Below are 14,941 nucleotides of genomic sequence, written 5' to 3' on the forward strand. Positions count from 1 at the left end.
TCATTTTCTTTCCCTGTCTTAAAATGGTGGCAGAGTGAAATATTCGTGAGCATTCAGTGCACTTGAAAACAGAAGAGGTAGACTAGAGCAGAGACTGCTAATGGTATAGTAAGAGACAAAAGTAGAGAAAGTTTGGCTAGTTGGTGATTTTCAATTACTTTTTATATGCTGTATGTCAAATATATCAGTTAAGCAGGCAAGATATTAGTAGGTACAAACAAAGACATTATCACCAAAATCATTTCAAATGTCAACATCTTAGCATATGATTAAGAACACATCCCAACTGGTACTCACACCTACAATCCTAGCTGTGTGAAAGGCTGAGGCTGGAAGGATTGGCGTAGAAGGCCTGATTATGCAGAAAATAATCCACTTCAACAGCGGGAAGCTGGACACGGTGATTCATACCTGTCATCCCTGAAGTAGACAAACCTTGGCTCAGGTGTACGCCTCTATAGGAAATTGGCATTAAAAAAACAGGGCTGGAGGGGTGGGGCAGTGACCTTGAGCTGAAGAGCTCAGGGACAGCACTCAGGCCAAGTTCAAGCCCCATGACCACCCCGCTCAAAAAAATAATAACAGGGCTGGAATCATGAGTCCATTATAGAGAGCCACCTAGCAAATGCAAGGCCTTGATTTCAAACCCAAGTACTAGTAACTAGCTAAATAAACAAGGTAACTAGCTAAATAAACTGCTTTATTAAGTGCAAGTCCTTTGTACAACTAAAAGATAGTTTTTAAAATGTTTAATATGTGAATAAATAAGCAAGTCTCTCAATGAAAGTTGGGATCACTGTTTCCTAGTACTGTATGGTCCCAGTGATGTGCATCGCTGTGTTCTGTTAGGTACCAGGTAAGTTTGCATTTCCCTGTGCCACCCTCTGCTGGGGCAGAGGGAGCTGGCACTGGCAAAAGGGAATTCAAGGTCCAGATAAATAAGCAAATTTTGCTAAAAGTAGGCACACTGAGCGGCCTTCATTGCATACTCTGAGTACCATGAGAAGAGGAAGGAGGAAAGAAGTTTGGGAGAAATCTCTTCTGGACCCTCTCTTGACCCTGCTTGGCCCAGCAGCAAATGTAAGGTTACTTCTACTGTGTGTGTGTATCCTGGGGCTTGAACTGTAGGCCTGGGCACTGTCAACTGAGCTTTTTTTCTTTTCTTCAAGGCCAGAACTCTACCCGTTGAGCTGCAGCTCTACTTCAGGTTTTTGCTGATTAAAAGTCTCACAGACTTCCCTACATCTGGCTTTGAACCACAATCCTGAGATCTTCCCCTCTTGAGCTGCTAGGATTACAAATGTGAGCCACGAGTACCTGGCTCGCAACATTTTGAATAGGTGTATATACAAAGGATTGAGTCTTACTCCCCAAGGTCAAGCAAAGCATGAGGCGCATGCTCACATGCAGCTCTGCAGGTGTATGCTGCCCCTGGTCCCCAGGGGATAATAGCTCCCACACCCAAGGTGGAGCATTCCATTGTAGGCCTGGCCCTGGGCCTCCAAGAGCATTACCCATCTTTTTGTCTACTTGTTAAGCCCTGTATAAACCTACCCCAAAATCCAGTCCCTAGCACAACTTCCAGTCCCATGGTAAGGCCTGTGTCCCTCACTGTTCCTCAATAAACAGTCCTCACCTGTAGACAAGCGAGTCCGGCCTGTTCCTTTTCCATTCTCCATTTTCCTTACAATATTTAACCCATTTAAATATCTATATAGTTCACAAGTAATGCTAATGCCAATAAACACCTAGCCCAAAGCTTTTACATACTTTTACATGTTTACTTTTTTCACTTATTTGCTTGTCATGAGGTACACATTCCAGATGAGGCCCAGGGAGGTAAACGGGTCTGAAATCTGATGAATAGAATAACAAAGTTATGATGGGTTTTTTTTTCCTCACCTGCTCTGGGAAGATAGTGCTTTCGATGTAAGAGGCGCTGTGGAATCCAAGCTTTTAGTCTTAACTCTTACTCCAGTCTTTACAGAAACTCAGAGAGTTACCCCCACTTCTGAACCCAAGAAGTCTGAGTTTATCTCATAGAGCAAAGCATTTCCCGCAGATTAGCTCCTGGAGGTTCATTGCAGATGTGTTCTCCCCACGATCCAGGACACACCAGCATCCTGAGCGGATAGTACGTGGCTGCTAGAGGAGACCAGCCTGATCACCTGGCTCTGCCCCTCCCACCCCGTGCCAGGAGAGCCTCAGCGTGACTCAGCAAAACCCACTGCCATAGGTGTTGAATGTCTAGTATGGGGTGCAAACGCACCCACATTGTATACCCACTGTGCTTCTTTCTTCTGTTTGCCCAGCCTATGGAATGGTACAGCCCCATGCATGGCAGATCTGTCCCTTCATTTGTCCTCTCTGAAAACACTCACCCAGAAGAGTGTTTTACTAATCTCTTAGCTCTCAATCTCACCAGGCTGACGATCAAGATTAGCCATCCTGTTAGGAAATGCTTCTGAAGAACCTGAATCCCCCGAGCCTGCTGAGAGGCACCCTGGCTCTTCAGTATCACAACCCCATATTCAAGAAAGCAAGGTTCTAATCTCCCACTAAAAAAGCTTTGGAAGTCGTGGTGTGAAAGGGTGAACTCACCCGACTGTGAGAGGGCCTAATCTGGGGTCTGTCAGGTCCAGCCTATTTGCTGTTGCTACACATCCAACAGCAAAAGCACAGTCCACATCATTGAACTGGTCATGCCTCAGGCTCTTCAAGATCAGTCCACCATCTTCCTCTGGGTTCTATTCATTGGGGAGACAGTTATCCACATATAGTGATAGTAGATAGAATGATTTTCAATCCTTCTTAACTGAGGAAAACATATTTGGGATGTTACTGACATGAACACCGGTGAGAAAATCTCTCTTTTACCAAAGTGTATTGCTTAAAGTTCCTACTTGGTCTGAAAGTGGGAGGGGGGAACTTTGGGGATGAGAAAGCATGTTTGAAGTGTAAGGACTTTTTTTTCCTAAAGCTAGTTTCGTTCCTAGATGGAATTCATACACACCTCAGACTGTTCAAGAAATAACAGAAGATAGGGTGTAGTTTGAGATTTCTTGTGTGCAGTTAATCTTACTTCAGAGTCACCTCATGTAGGTTCATTTTACCCTATTCAAACTAGCCAATCACAAGCAGACTGTGAACTCGAGCTCAACCAATAAGAGCAGAGGGCGGGGCTTACTGTTAGGGATAAATAGGGAAGCAGCCAGCCTGCTCTGTGTGCTTGCTTGCCAGATCGTTGGCTGATTGTACACCCCTCTACAGAAGCAAATTTTGTTTTGTTGAGACAATTCTTTATTTTTGTGATTACCATTGTGACTCCAGTGGTTCTTGAAGAATATATAACACTCAACTTTCAGAAATTTGTGGGGGGGGGGGGGGTGTGTCTCAGTTCTTGGCCTTGAGCTCAGGGTCTGGACACTGTCCCTGAGCTTTTGTGCTCAAGGCTAGTGCTCTACCCCTTGAGACACAGCTCCACTGCTTGCTTTTTTTTTTCTGGTAGTTAATTGGTGATAAGAGTCTTACAAACTTTCCTGCCTGGGCTAGCTTACATCTACAAATGCTTCTGAAGTACATAAGCATAACTCTGCTTCTCTTTAAAACACCATTATCAGGGAACTCAAGAAACTAATCCCCGCCCTAAACCCAACAAACCAATCACTAAATGGGCAAGGAAACTAAAGAGAGTCTTATCAAAAGAAGAGGTTAAAATGGCAGAAAAGCATATGAGAAAATGTTCATCATCCATGGTCATAAAGGAAATGCAAATAAAAACAACCCTAAGATACCACCTTACCCCAATAAGAATGACCAAGATTTTGAACTCAGACAATGACAGATGCTGGTGGTATTGTGGAGAAAAAACACTACTGCACTGCTGATGAGATTGTAAACTAGTTCAGCCACTCTGGAAAGCACTGTGGAGGTTTCTTAAAGAACTGAAAATTGACCTTCCCTACGATCCCGTCATACCACTCCTGGGCATCTATCCTGAACATCATAACCCAGGATATGATAAGGACACCTGCTCAGCTATGTTCATCTCTGCACTAATCACAATAGCCTGGTGATGGAAATAATCCAGATGCCCTACTGCAGATGAATGGATACAAAAAATGTGATATATACATGCGATGGAATTCTACATAGCCAACAGACAAGATAAAATAATAGCATTCACAGGGAAGTGGATGAATCTGGAGCAAATTATGTTGAGTGAAACGTCAAGACAAAAGGCACATGGTATCCTTAATATATGGCTATTATATCCAAATAGTACAAGAGCGAGGACTCAAGATTTGCGTACCCAATGCTGTGGACAGGGTATTGGAAATATAAACACAACTACATAGACATAAAAATTTATGACTCTATAGACATGATGTTTTATTTCATAGATTAATATGTACCTATGACATACAAGCCCTAAGCCTAATTTTAATTATGTTCTAAAATCTAAGTACCAGTGATTGTATATAGAGATTCCCTTCTTGAATACTTGTTTGTTAAATATGTCATTTGAAATATGATGTAAAAATCAATGTTAATAAATTTTTTAATTTAAAAAAACACCATTATCTTAGCTGGGCTCTGGTGGCTCACACCTGAAATCCTATCTTCTCAGGAAGCTGAGATTTGCGAATCATGGTTTGAAGGCAGCCTGGGCAGGAAGTCTGTGAGATGTGAGACTATCTCCAATTAACTAGCAAAAAAAAAAAATCCAAAATGTAGCTTTATCTGAAGTGGTAGAATGCTAGCCTTGAACACAAAAGCTCAGGGACCAAACATACACAATTATCTAGACCTTAATGTGTGGTAAATGACTGAAGACTAGGAACTAAGGCAGGGGAACCACAGGTTTGAGACCATGCTTTAAAAAAAAATCCTGTTGTAAATAGTGAACATCAAACAAAACAAAACATCAAATAAAAACATTTTTACTTAAATCAGGGGCCGGGAGCATAGCCTAGTGGTAGAGTGAGATGACCTAGCATGCATGAAGCCCTGTGTTCAATTCCTCAGTACCACATTCTCAGTCCTGAGTTCAAGCTCCAGGACTGGCAAAAAAAAAATTATTTAAATCAGGAAGAAAAATAAGAGTACTTATAATTACCATGCATTAAAAACAAAATAGTACCAGTACTGTGAGTTAAATCAGACTCAGGGTGCTGCTCCAGGCTGCCACTGACTCTTGAGTTCAAAGTACCAATTTTGGCTTTTTGGTGATTAAATGGGGACCAATAATAGAATGAGGCACATTTAACCAATTTCTTCCAGTACTAGAAAGAAATTTCCAAAAATTTTAACTGTCCTAGAGCAGTCAAGAGTGAAATGTTGTGTACTTAGAGCACTCCTGTCAGCAACTACATTCCTCTGGACAAACTTCTACTCACCTCTTTCATGATCTCCATGGCTCAAAGCTAGACAGCCAACTGCAGATGTCATTTGTACAGCCCAGGGGAACTATGTCCAACCTAGCACAACCCCCAGATACAGATGCTGCATCAGCTTGTCAAAGCAGTCTTGCTTCTGCTTTTCCACCTCTTCATCCAATAGCTTTAACTTCATTTTTATTTTCATTTTTGTGTGCCCACATTGGGGCTTGAACTTAGAGCCTAGTTGCTGTCCTATTATGCTCAAAGCTGGATCTCTACCCCTTGAAGCCACAGCTCCACTTCTAGCTTTTCAGTGGTTAATTGAAGATAAAAGTCTCACAGACTTTCCTCTCCCTGATGGGCTTCCAATCCCAGTTCTCAGATCTCAGCTTCCTGAGTAGCTAGAATTACAAGCACAACAGATACCAGACAGCATGACCTCTAAATGAAACAGTGATTCCAGAAATTAAATCCACTGTGAAAAGGACAGGATTCAACAGTTTCAGAAGCATTCAAAGGAGCAATGGAGCTAATAGCAAGACTTTCTGGAAGTGTATTAAATCATCACAAAATGGCTTTGTGCCACTCTGAGTTCAAGTCCCAGTGCCACCAATATAATATTTTTTTAAAAAATCAGTATAATTTAATGTCAGTCGTCTTTAAAAACTGGCATTACTACAAAGAATCCATGATAAAATTTAATAACAGCAGGATCCGTATGCTGTGTGAAGCCACTTTAAAGCGTAAAAAAACAAAAGGACTTTTTTTGGGTTGCTTTTGGCATTTTCAAGCGATTACAGTAAAACAGTATTTATTGTGTTGGCTGGATTGGTGGTGTGCCCTTAAATTCTGCAGCATTCTGCAAATGAATGCTTCCCCTGGAAGTATCTCATTCTAGAAGTCCATGAAGGCAGAGCCACGTCCAGCAGAAGGGGACAAGGCACGGGGACCCCAGGACCACGCAGGCCAGGACCAAGCCCAGGGCCAGGGCGAGGGCCAGGACCACCCAGGCCAGGGCCAGGGCCAGGGCCAGGACAACCCAGTCCAGGGCCAAGGCCAGGGCCAGGGCCAGGACCACCCAGGCCAGGGCCAGGGCCAAGGCCAGGACCACTCAGTCCAGGGCCAAGGCCAGGGCCAGGACTACCCAGGCCAGGACCAGGGCCGGGGCCAGGACCAGGGCCAGGACCACCTAGGCCAGGACCACCCAGGCCAGGACCACCCAGGCCAAGGCCAGGGCCAGGGCCAGTGCCAGGACCACCCAGGCCAGGGCCAGGGCTGGGGCCAGGACCAGGGCCAAGGCCAGGGCCAGGGCAGGACCACCCAGGCCAGGGCCAGGGCCAGGACCACCCAGGCCAGGACCAGGGCTGGGGCCAGGACCAGGGCCAGGACCACCTAGGCCAGGACCACCCAGGCCAGGACCACCCAGGCCAAGGCCAGGGCCAGGGCCAGTGCCAGGACCACCCAGGCCAGGGCCAGGGCTGGGGCCAGGACCAGGGCCAAGGCCAGGGCCAAGGCAGGACCACCCAGGCCAGGGCCAGGGCCAGGACCACCCAGGCCAGGACCAGGGCCAGGGCCAGGGCCAGGACCACCCAGGCCAGGGCCAGGGCTGGGGCCAGGACCAGGGCCAAGCCCAGGGCCAGGGCAGGACCACCCAGGCCAGGGCCAGGGCTGGGGCCAGGACCAGGGCCAAGGCCAGGGCCAGGGCAGGACCACCCAGGCCAGGACCAGGGCTGGGGCCAGGACCAGGGCCAGGACCACCTAGGCCAGGACCACCCAGGCCAAGGCCAGGGCCAGGGCCAGTGCCAGGACCACCCAGGCCAGGGCCAGGGCTGGGGCCAGGACCAGGGCCAAGGCCAGGGCCAGGGCAGGACCACCCAGGCCAGGGCCAGGGCCAGGACCACCCAGGCCAGGACCAGGGCTGGGGCCAGGACCAGGGCCAGGACCACCTAGGCCAGGACCACCCAGGCCAGGACCACCCAGGCCAAGGCCAGGGCCAGGGCCAGTGCCAGGACCACCCAGGCCAGGGCCAGGGCTGGGGCCAGGACCAGGGCCAAGGCCAGGGCCAAGGCAGGACCACCCAGGCCAGGGCCAGGGCCAGGACCACCCAGGCCAGGACCAGGGCCAGGGCCAGGGCCAGGACCACCCAGGCCAGGGCCAGGGCTGGGGCCAGGACCAGGGCCAAGCCCAGGGCCAGGGCAGGACCACCCAGGCCAGGGCCAGGGCTGGGGCCAGGACCAGGGCCAAGGCCAGGGCCAGGGCAGGACCACCCAGGCCAGGGCCAGGGCCAGGACCACCCAGGCCAGGACCAGGGCTGGGGCCAGGACCAGGGCCAGGACCACCTAGGCCAGGACCACCCAGGCCAAGGCCAGGGCCAGGGCCAGTGCCAGGACCACCCAGGCCAGGGCCAGGGCTGGGGCCAGGACCAGGGCCAAGGCCAGGGCCAGGGCAGGACCACCCAGGCCAGGGCCAGGGCCAGGACCACCCAGGCCAGGACCAGGGCCAGGGCCAGGGCCAGGACCACCCAGGCCAGGGCCAGGACCAGGGCCAAGGCCAGGGCCAGGGCAGGACCACCCAGGCCAGGGCCAGGGCCAGGACCACCTAGGCCAGGACCACCCAGGCCAGGACCACCCAGGCCAGGGCCAGGGCCAGGGCCAGGACCACCCAGGCCAGGGCCAGGGCTGGGGCCAGGACCAGGGCCAGGGCCAGGGCCAGGACCAGGGCCAGGACCACCTAGGCCAGGACCACCCAGGCCAAGGCCAGGGCCAGGGCCAGTGCCAGGACCACCCAGGCCAGGGCCAGGGCTGGGTCCAGGACCAGGGCCAAGGCCAGGGCCAGGGCAGGACCACCCAGGCCAGGGCCAGGGCCAGGACCACCTAGGCCAGGGCCAAGGCCAGGGCCAGGGCAGGACCACCCAGGCCAGGGCCAGGGCCAGGACCACCCAGCCCAGGACCAGGGCCGGGGCCAGGACCAGGGCCAGGACCACCTAGGCCAGGACCACCCAGGCCAGGACCACCCAGGCCAAGGCCAGGGCCAGGGCCAGTGCCAGGACCACCCAGGCCAGGGCCAGGGCTGGGGCCAGGACCAGGGCCAAGGCCAGGGCCAGGGCAGGACCACCCAGGCCAGGGCCAGGACCACCCAGGCCAGGGCCAGGGCCAGGGCCAGGGCAGGACCACCCAGGCCAGGGCCAGGGCCAGGGCCAGGACCAGGGCCACCCAGGCCAGGGCCAGGACCACCCGGGCCAGGACCACCCAGGCCAGGGCCAGAGCCAGGGCCAGGACCACCCAGGCCAGGGCCAGGGCCAGGGCCAGGACCAGGGCCACCCAGGCCAGGGCCAGGACCACCCGGGCCAGGACCACCCAGGCCAGGGCCAAGGCCAAGGCCAGGGCCAGAACCACCCAGGCCAGGGCCAAGGCCAGGGCCAGGGCCAGGGCCAGGACCACCCAGGCCAGGGCCCAGGCCAGGGCCAAGGCCAGGGCCAGGGCCAGAGCCAGGACCGCCCAGGCCAGGGCCAAGGGCCAGGGCCAGGACCACCCAGGCCAGGGCCAGGACCAGGACCACCCAGGCCAGGACCAGGGCCAGGGCCAGGGCCACCCAGGCCAGGGCCAGGGTCAGGACCACCCAGTCCAAGGCCAAGGCCAGGGCCAGGACCACCCAGTCCAGGGCCAAGGCCAAGGCCAGGGCCAGGGCCAGGGCCAGGACCACCCAGGCCAGGACCAGGGCCAGGACCACTCAGTCCAGAGCCAAGGCCAGGGCCAGGGCCAGGACCACCCAGGCCAGGGCCAAGGCCAGGCCAGGGCCAGGGCCAGGACTACCCAGGCCAGGGCCAGGGCCGGCGCCAGGACCACCCAGGCCAGGACCAAGGCCAGGGCCAGGGCGAGGGCCAGGACCAGGGCCAGGGCCAGGGCCAGGGCCAGGACAACCCAGGCCAGGACCAGGGCCGAGGCCAGGACCAGGGCCGGGGCCAGGGCCAGGGCCAGGGCCAGGACGTCTCAGGCCAGGGCCAGGGCCAGGGCCAGGGCGCAGGCTGTCTGGGCCCAGGCGAGGCCCGTGCTGGCTTCTGCAGGCGCCTCGTGGTTACCGTGTCGAGTTTCAGCATTGTTCTCCCGCCAAGAGAGCCCAATGGAAATCCCTCGGTGTCCCTCCCGCGCTTTTCGAGCCGCATCTGGCCAATCACGGTGCTGGCTTAGTGTCAGTGGCCAATAAAAGCGTAGGCGCCAGTCAGGGGGCGGGGCGTCGGCGGCCGTTACCCAGAGGACACCGCGGCTGCACTTGCTCTGAGGCGGCGGCTCCGTGGCGACGGTGCGGGCGGGGATGCACGGTTAGTGGGCGCCGGGCGGTGGGGTGAGCGCGGGGGAACCACCACCGGGCCCGCGTAGATGTGGGGGGCGCCGGCGGGAGTGAGGGGGAGCGGGCTGGGAGAGCAGGAGGCGAAAACTGACTTGGAAGGGCGCGGGCGTCGCGTGGCCCCGACAGCCCGAGGAGGCCCGGGCGGCCCGGCTCCTCCCGGCTCCTCCCGGCTCCTCCCGGCGCGGGTCGCCCCGAGCTGGCACTTGGCAGTAGGGCGCCTTCCCTGTGACTTCAAACTCCGGTTCTAAGAAAACGGGAAGAAAACACGGGTGCCGGCGTTGCGGGGCGGCCCGCGGCCGTGCGGGGCGGTGCCTCTCGGTGCGCGTGCGCGGGACATGAGGGCGGGGCCGCGGGAAGGTGGGGAGCGGTGGGGTCCACCGAGGGGCAGCGCAGGGAGGCCCGCGCCGCGCCCTGGGCCGGGCCGCCGCCTGCACGCTGGGAAGGGAGCACAAGGCGACCTGCAGGACTAGACGGCTCCCAGCAGCGGGGCGCCGTCTGTGGCCCAGCGGGCGTTTCCGCTGGGAGCGCCTCAGTTAGGTAGAGCGCGCCTGTCGATCGACCGGGCATGCACGGGGAGCGGAATTGCCGGGGTCGCCCTGCCTCTGCGTTCATGTCCAGAAGTTCCCCTCCGCTGGCGGCGCATCCTCCCATCGTTAACCACAGGGAGCGACTTGGCTTGAATTTTTCTAGCCTCACGCCGTTTGTGTTCTCTTCTCCGGAAATGTTTGCAGATAGTTTTGCTATACCACTATTTCCACCCCCCCTCCCCTTTTTTTTGTAAGTCTGGTGTCTTTTCACATGGAAGAACTAAGTTTGGAACGCATCGCAGGTTTGAGTATGCACAATCATTGGTGAATGAGAATCTGGATTCAAAGAAATACTTTAACACGTTGCAAAAGGCAAAACAGTGCTGTTCTCACAAGTACTTTTTTTTTTTTTTTTGCCAGTCCTGGGCTTGAGCTCAGGGCCTGAGCACTGTCCTTGGACTTTCTCAAGGCTAGAGCTCTACCACTTGAGCCTCAGCACCACTTCTGGCTTTTTTCTATGTATGTGGTACCTAGGAATTGAACCTGGCTCTTTCTGCGTACTAGGCAAGCACTCTACCACTAGGCCAAACTCCTGGCCTCACAAATACTTTTAACTGTAAATTATTTAATGAGTTTGCTACTGTTTCTAAATATTTAGCTTTTGCAATTTCTAATTAAAATCTCCAGTATCTAATTAATTGATATTATTCAGATAGATCAGTATCCTTGTGCCTTTTGATACTAATAGTGTTGAGTCTAAAAAAAAAATCACTGATGTAATGTGAGTTGCCATATAACTCACATTGCATTATACTGCTCACAAGTTTATATGATGAACTTGCCTTTTAATCTTTTTTTTTTTTTTTGCCAGTCCTGGGCCTTGAACTCAGGGCCTGGGCACTGTCCTTGTGCTCTCTTAAGTCTAGAGCTGTACCACTTGAGCCACAGCACCATTTCTGGCTTTTTTTTCTATGTATGTGGTACCAAGGAATTGAACTCAGGTCTTAGTGCAAGCTAGGCAAGCACACTGCCACTAGGCTAAACTTTTGCCCTTCTTTTAATCTTAATCCATAAAATAGTTACTTGACATTCCTAGAGTAGGATTGTGCGTGTGTGTGTGTGTGTGTGTACATGTGCAAAAACTAGGACTTGACCTTATGGTCAAGGAACTGTCCCTTAGCCTTTTTTTTTTTTTAAATCTAACACTGTTCTATTTGCAGGGGTTTTTTTGGTAGTTAATTGGAGATAAGTGTCTCACGGATTTTCATACCTGGGCTCACTGAATCTTTATCTTAAGCCCTTCTGAGTAGCCAAGATTACCAGTGTGAGCCACCAGTGCCCAGCTATTGTTTAATAATTCCTTAAACTAGAAGTTACTGACTCCATTTTTAAATCTAGTTATAGCACTGAATTATATGTATGTGCATACACATTTTCTGAAGGAATTGTAATTTATATCAAATTTTCAGAGTACACAATCCCATACATTAGGAACCACTATGTAGACTATTTTTTATTAAAGAATTTATTAACGTTGATTTTTACATCATATTTTAAATGACAAGTTTAACAAACAAGTATTCAAGGAGGGTATCTCTATTTACAATCACTGGGACTTAGTATTTAGAACTTAATCAAAATTAGGCTAAGGGTTTGTATGTCGTGGAAACATATTAATTTATGAAATAAAACATTATGTCTATAGAGTCATAGGTTTTTATGTCTATATAGTTATGTTTATATTTCCATTACCATGTCCATAGCTTTGGGTATGCAGTTATTGAGTCCTTGCTCTTGTACTCTTTAGATTTAATAGCCACATATTAAGGATACCATGCGCCTTTTGATCCTTAGGTCTTGACTTGTTTCACTCAACATGATTCGCTCTAGATTCATCCACTTCCCTGCGAATGCCATTATTTTATCTTGTCTGTTGGCTATATAGAATTCCATTGTGTATATATACCACATTTTTGTATCCATTCATCTGCAGTAGGGCATCTGGATTGTTTCCATCGCCTGGCTATTGTGAATAGTGCAGAGATAAACATAGCTGAGCAAGTGTCCTTATTATATCTTGGGTCATGATGTTCAGGATAGATGCCCAGAAGTGGTATGGCGGGATCGTAGGGAAGGTCTATTTTCAATTCTTTAAGAAACCTCCACACTGCTTTCCAGAGTGGCTGAACTAGTCTGCATTCCCACGAGCAGTGTAGTAGGGTTCCTTTTTCTCCACAACCCTGCCAGCAACTGTCATTGTCTGAGTTCAAAATCTTGGCCATTCTTGTTGGGGTAAAGGTGGTATCTTAGGGTTGTTTTTATTTGCATTTCCTTTATGACCATAGATGATGAACATTTTCTCATATGCTTTTCTGCCAATTTAATCTCTTCTTCTGATAGGTCTCTCTTTAGTTCCCTTGCCCATTTAGTGAATGGTTTGTTGGGTTTGGGGGAGATTAGTTTCTTGAGTTTCCTGTAGATACTGGATATTAAGCATTTGTCAGATGTATTGTTGGTGAATATCTTTTCCCAGTTGGTTGGCTGTCTCTCTACTGTTGCGACTATGTTTTTATCTGTACAGAAACTTTTTATTTTTAGGTAATCCCCATTTATCGAGTCTCTCTCCAATCTGTTGTGACCCTGGGATTCTGTTCAGGAATCTTTTCCCTGTGCCTATGAGTTCCAGTGTCTCTCCTACTTTATCATGTAGCAGTTTCACCATTTCCGGTCTGACATTGAGGTCTTTGATCCACTTTGAGTTAATGCTTGTGCATGGCGAAAGGCTAGGGTCAATTTTTAGTTTTCTGCATGTGGCTGCCCAGTTTTGCCAGCACCAATAATTGAATAGACTGTATTTGTTCCATTTTATATCTTTGGCTCCTTTGTCAAATATAAGTTGCCTATAGGTATATGGTTCTATTTCTGGGTCTTCTATTCTGTTCCACTGATCTTCTGGTCTGTTTTTGTGCCAATACCAAGCAGTTTTTGTTATTATGGCTCTATAGTAGAGTCTGAAGTCTGGTATTGTAATACCACCAGCATTTGCTCTTTTTGCCTAGAATTGTTTTGGCTATTCTAGGTCTTTTCTTGTTCCATATGAATCTTTGGATTATATCTTCTATTTGAGTAAAGAATGTCTTTGGGATTTTGATGGGGATTGCATTGAATTTGTATATCAATTTTGGCAGTACACCCATTTTCATTATGTTGGTTCTCCCTAGCCATGAGCATGGGATGTCTTTGTATTTCCTAGTGTCCTTTTTAATTTCTTTCGTTAGGCTTTTATAGTTTTCATTGAATAATTCCTTTACATCTTTGGTTAAGTATATTCCTAAGTATTTTATTCTTTTGGGAGCTATTGCGAATGGGATCATTTTCTAGATTTGGCCTTCTATTTGTGTATTGTTGGTGTACAAGAAGGCTACTAACTTCTGAAGGTTAATTTTGTATTCTGCCACTTTGCTAAAGTGGTTTATTAATTCTAGGAGTTTGGGAGTGGAGTTTGTTGGGTCACTCAAGTAGACGATCATGTCATCTGCGAATAGGGATAGCTTAATTTCTTCTTTCCCTATGTGGATCCCTTTGATGTCCTTTTCTTGCTTTATTGCTCTAGCTAAGGGTTCCAGCACTATATTGAAGAGAAGTGGAGAGAGTGGGCATCCCTGTCTAGTTCCTGATTTTAAGGTAAATAGTTCCAGTCTTTCACCATTTAGTACAATACTGGCTGTAGGTTTTTCATATATGGCTTTAATTATTTTAAGGAATGTACCTCTTATTCCTATTTTTTCTAGTGCTTTCAACATGAATGGATGTTGTATTTTGTCATATTCCTTCTCCGCGTCCAGAGAAATTAACAGGTGATTCTTATCCTTAGCTCAATAGATGTGATGTATTACATTGATTGATTTGCGAATGTTAAATCAGCCTTGCATCTGTGGGATGAAGCCTACTTGATTGTAGTGTATAATTTTTAAAATTTGTTTCTGGATTCTGTTGGCTAATATTTTATTGAGGAGTTTTGCATCTGTGTTCATTAGAGAGAGAGGTCTATAGTTTTCTTTTTTTTTTGGGTCTTTCCCTGGTTTGGGGATGAGAGTAATATTAGCTTCATAAAATGAGTTTGGTATTGCTCTTTCTGCTTCTATTTCTCGGAAGAGTTTCAAGAGTATAGGTGTTATCTCATCTTTAAATGTCTTGTAAAATTCCATAGTGAAACCATCTGGACCTGGGCTCTTTTTGGTTAGCATTTCCCTGATTGCTTCCACAATTTCATTATAAGAGATTGGTTTGTTCAGTTTGTTTACCCCTTCATTGTTCAGTGTGGGTAGCCTATATTTATTTAAGAAATCATCCATTTCTACTAGATGTTCTTGTTTCTTTGAATATAGGCCCTGGTAGTACTTATTCATTATGGACTGAATTTCTTGGGAATCAGTTGTGATTGTTCCCGTGGTGTCTCTAATCTTGTTTATTTGAGTCTCCCCTCTCCTTGATGTTCTATAATGTGTTTTCGATTAATTAATATTTTTTGTAATGCTGGTTTAGTCTGCGCGTATTCAGATAGCTTCTCTTTGGAGTGAAATATTCTTGTTTCTCCCACAAATGTAAATGCTAGTTTTGCTGGATATATCAGTCTGGGTTGGCAGTTGTTGGTCTTCAGGACATGAATGATGTTTTTTCCAAGCT

This window comes from Megascapheus bottae, chromosome 21 (genome assembly GCF_031878675.1).
Source record: "Megascapheus bottae isolate mThoBot1 chromosome 21, mThoBot2.hap1, whole genome shotgun sequence".
NCBI classification, from domain to species: Eukaryota; Metazoa; Chordata; class Mammalia; order Rodentia; family Geomyidae; genus Megascapheus; species Megascapheus bottae.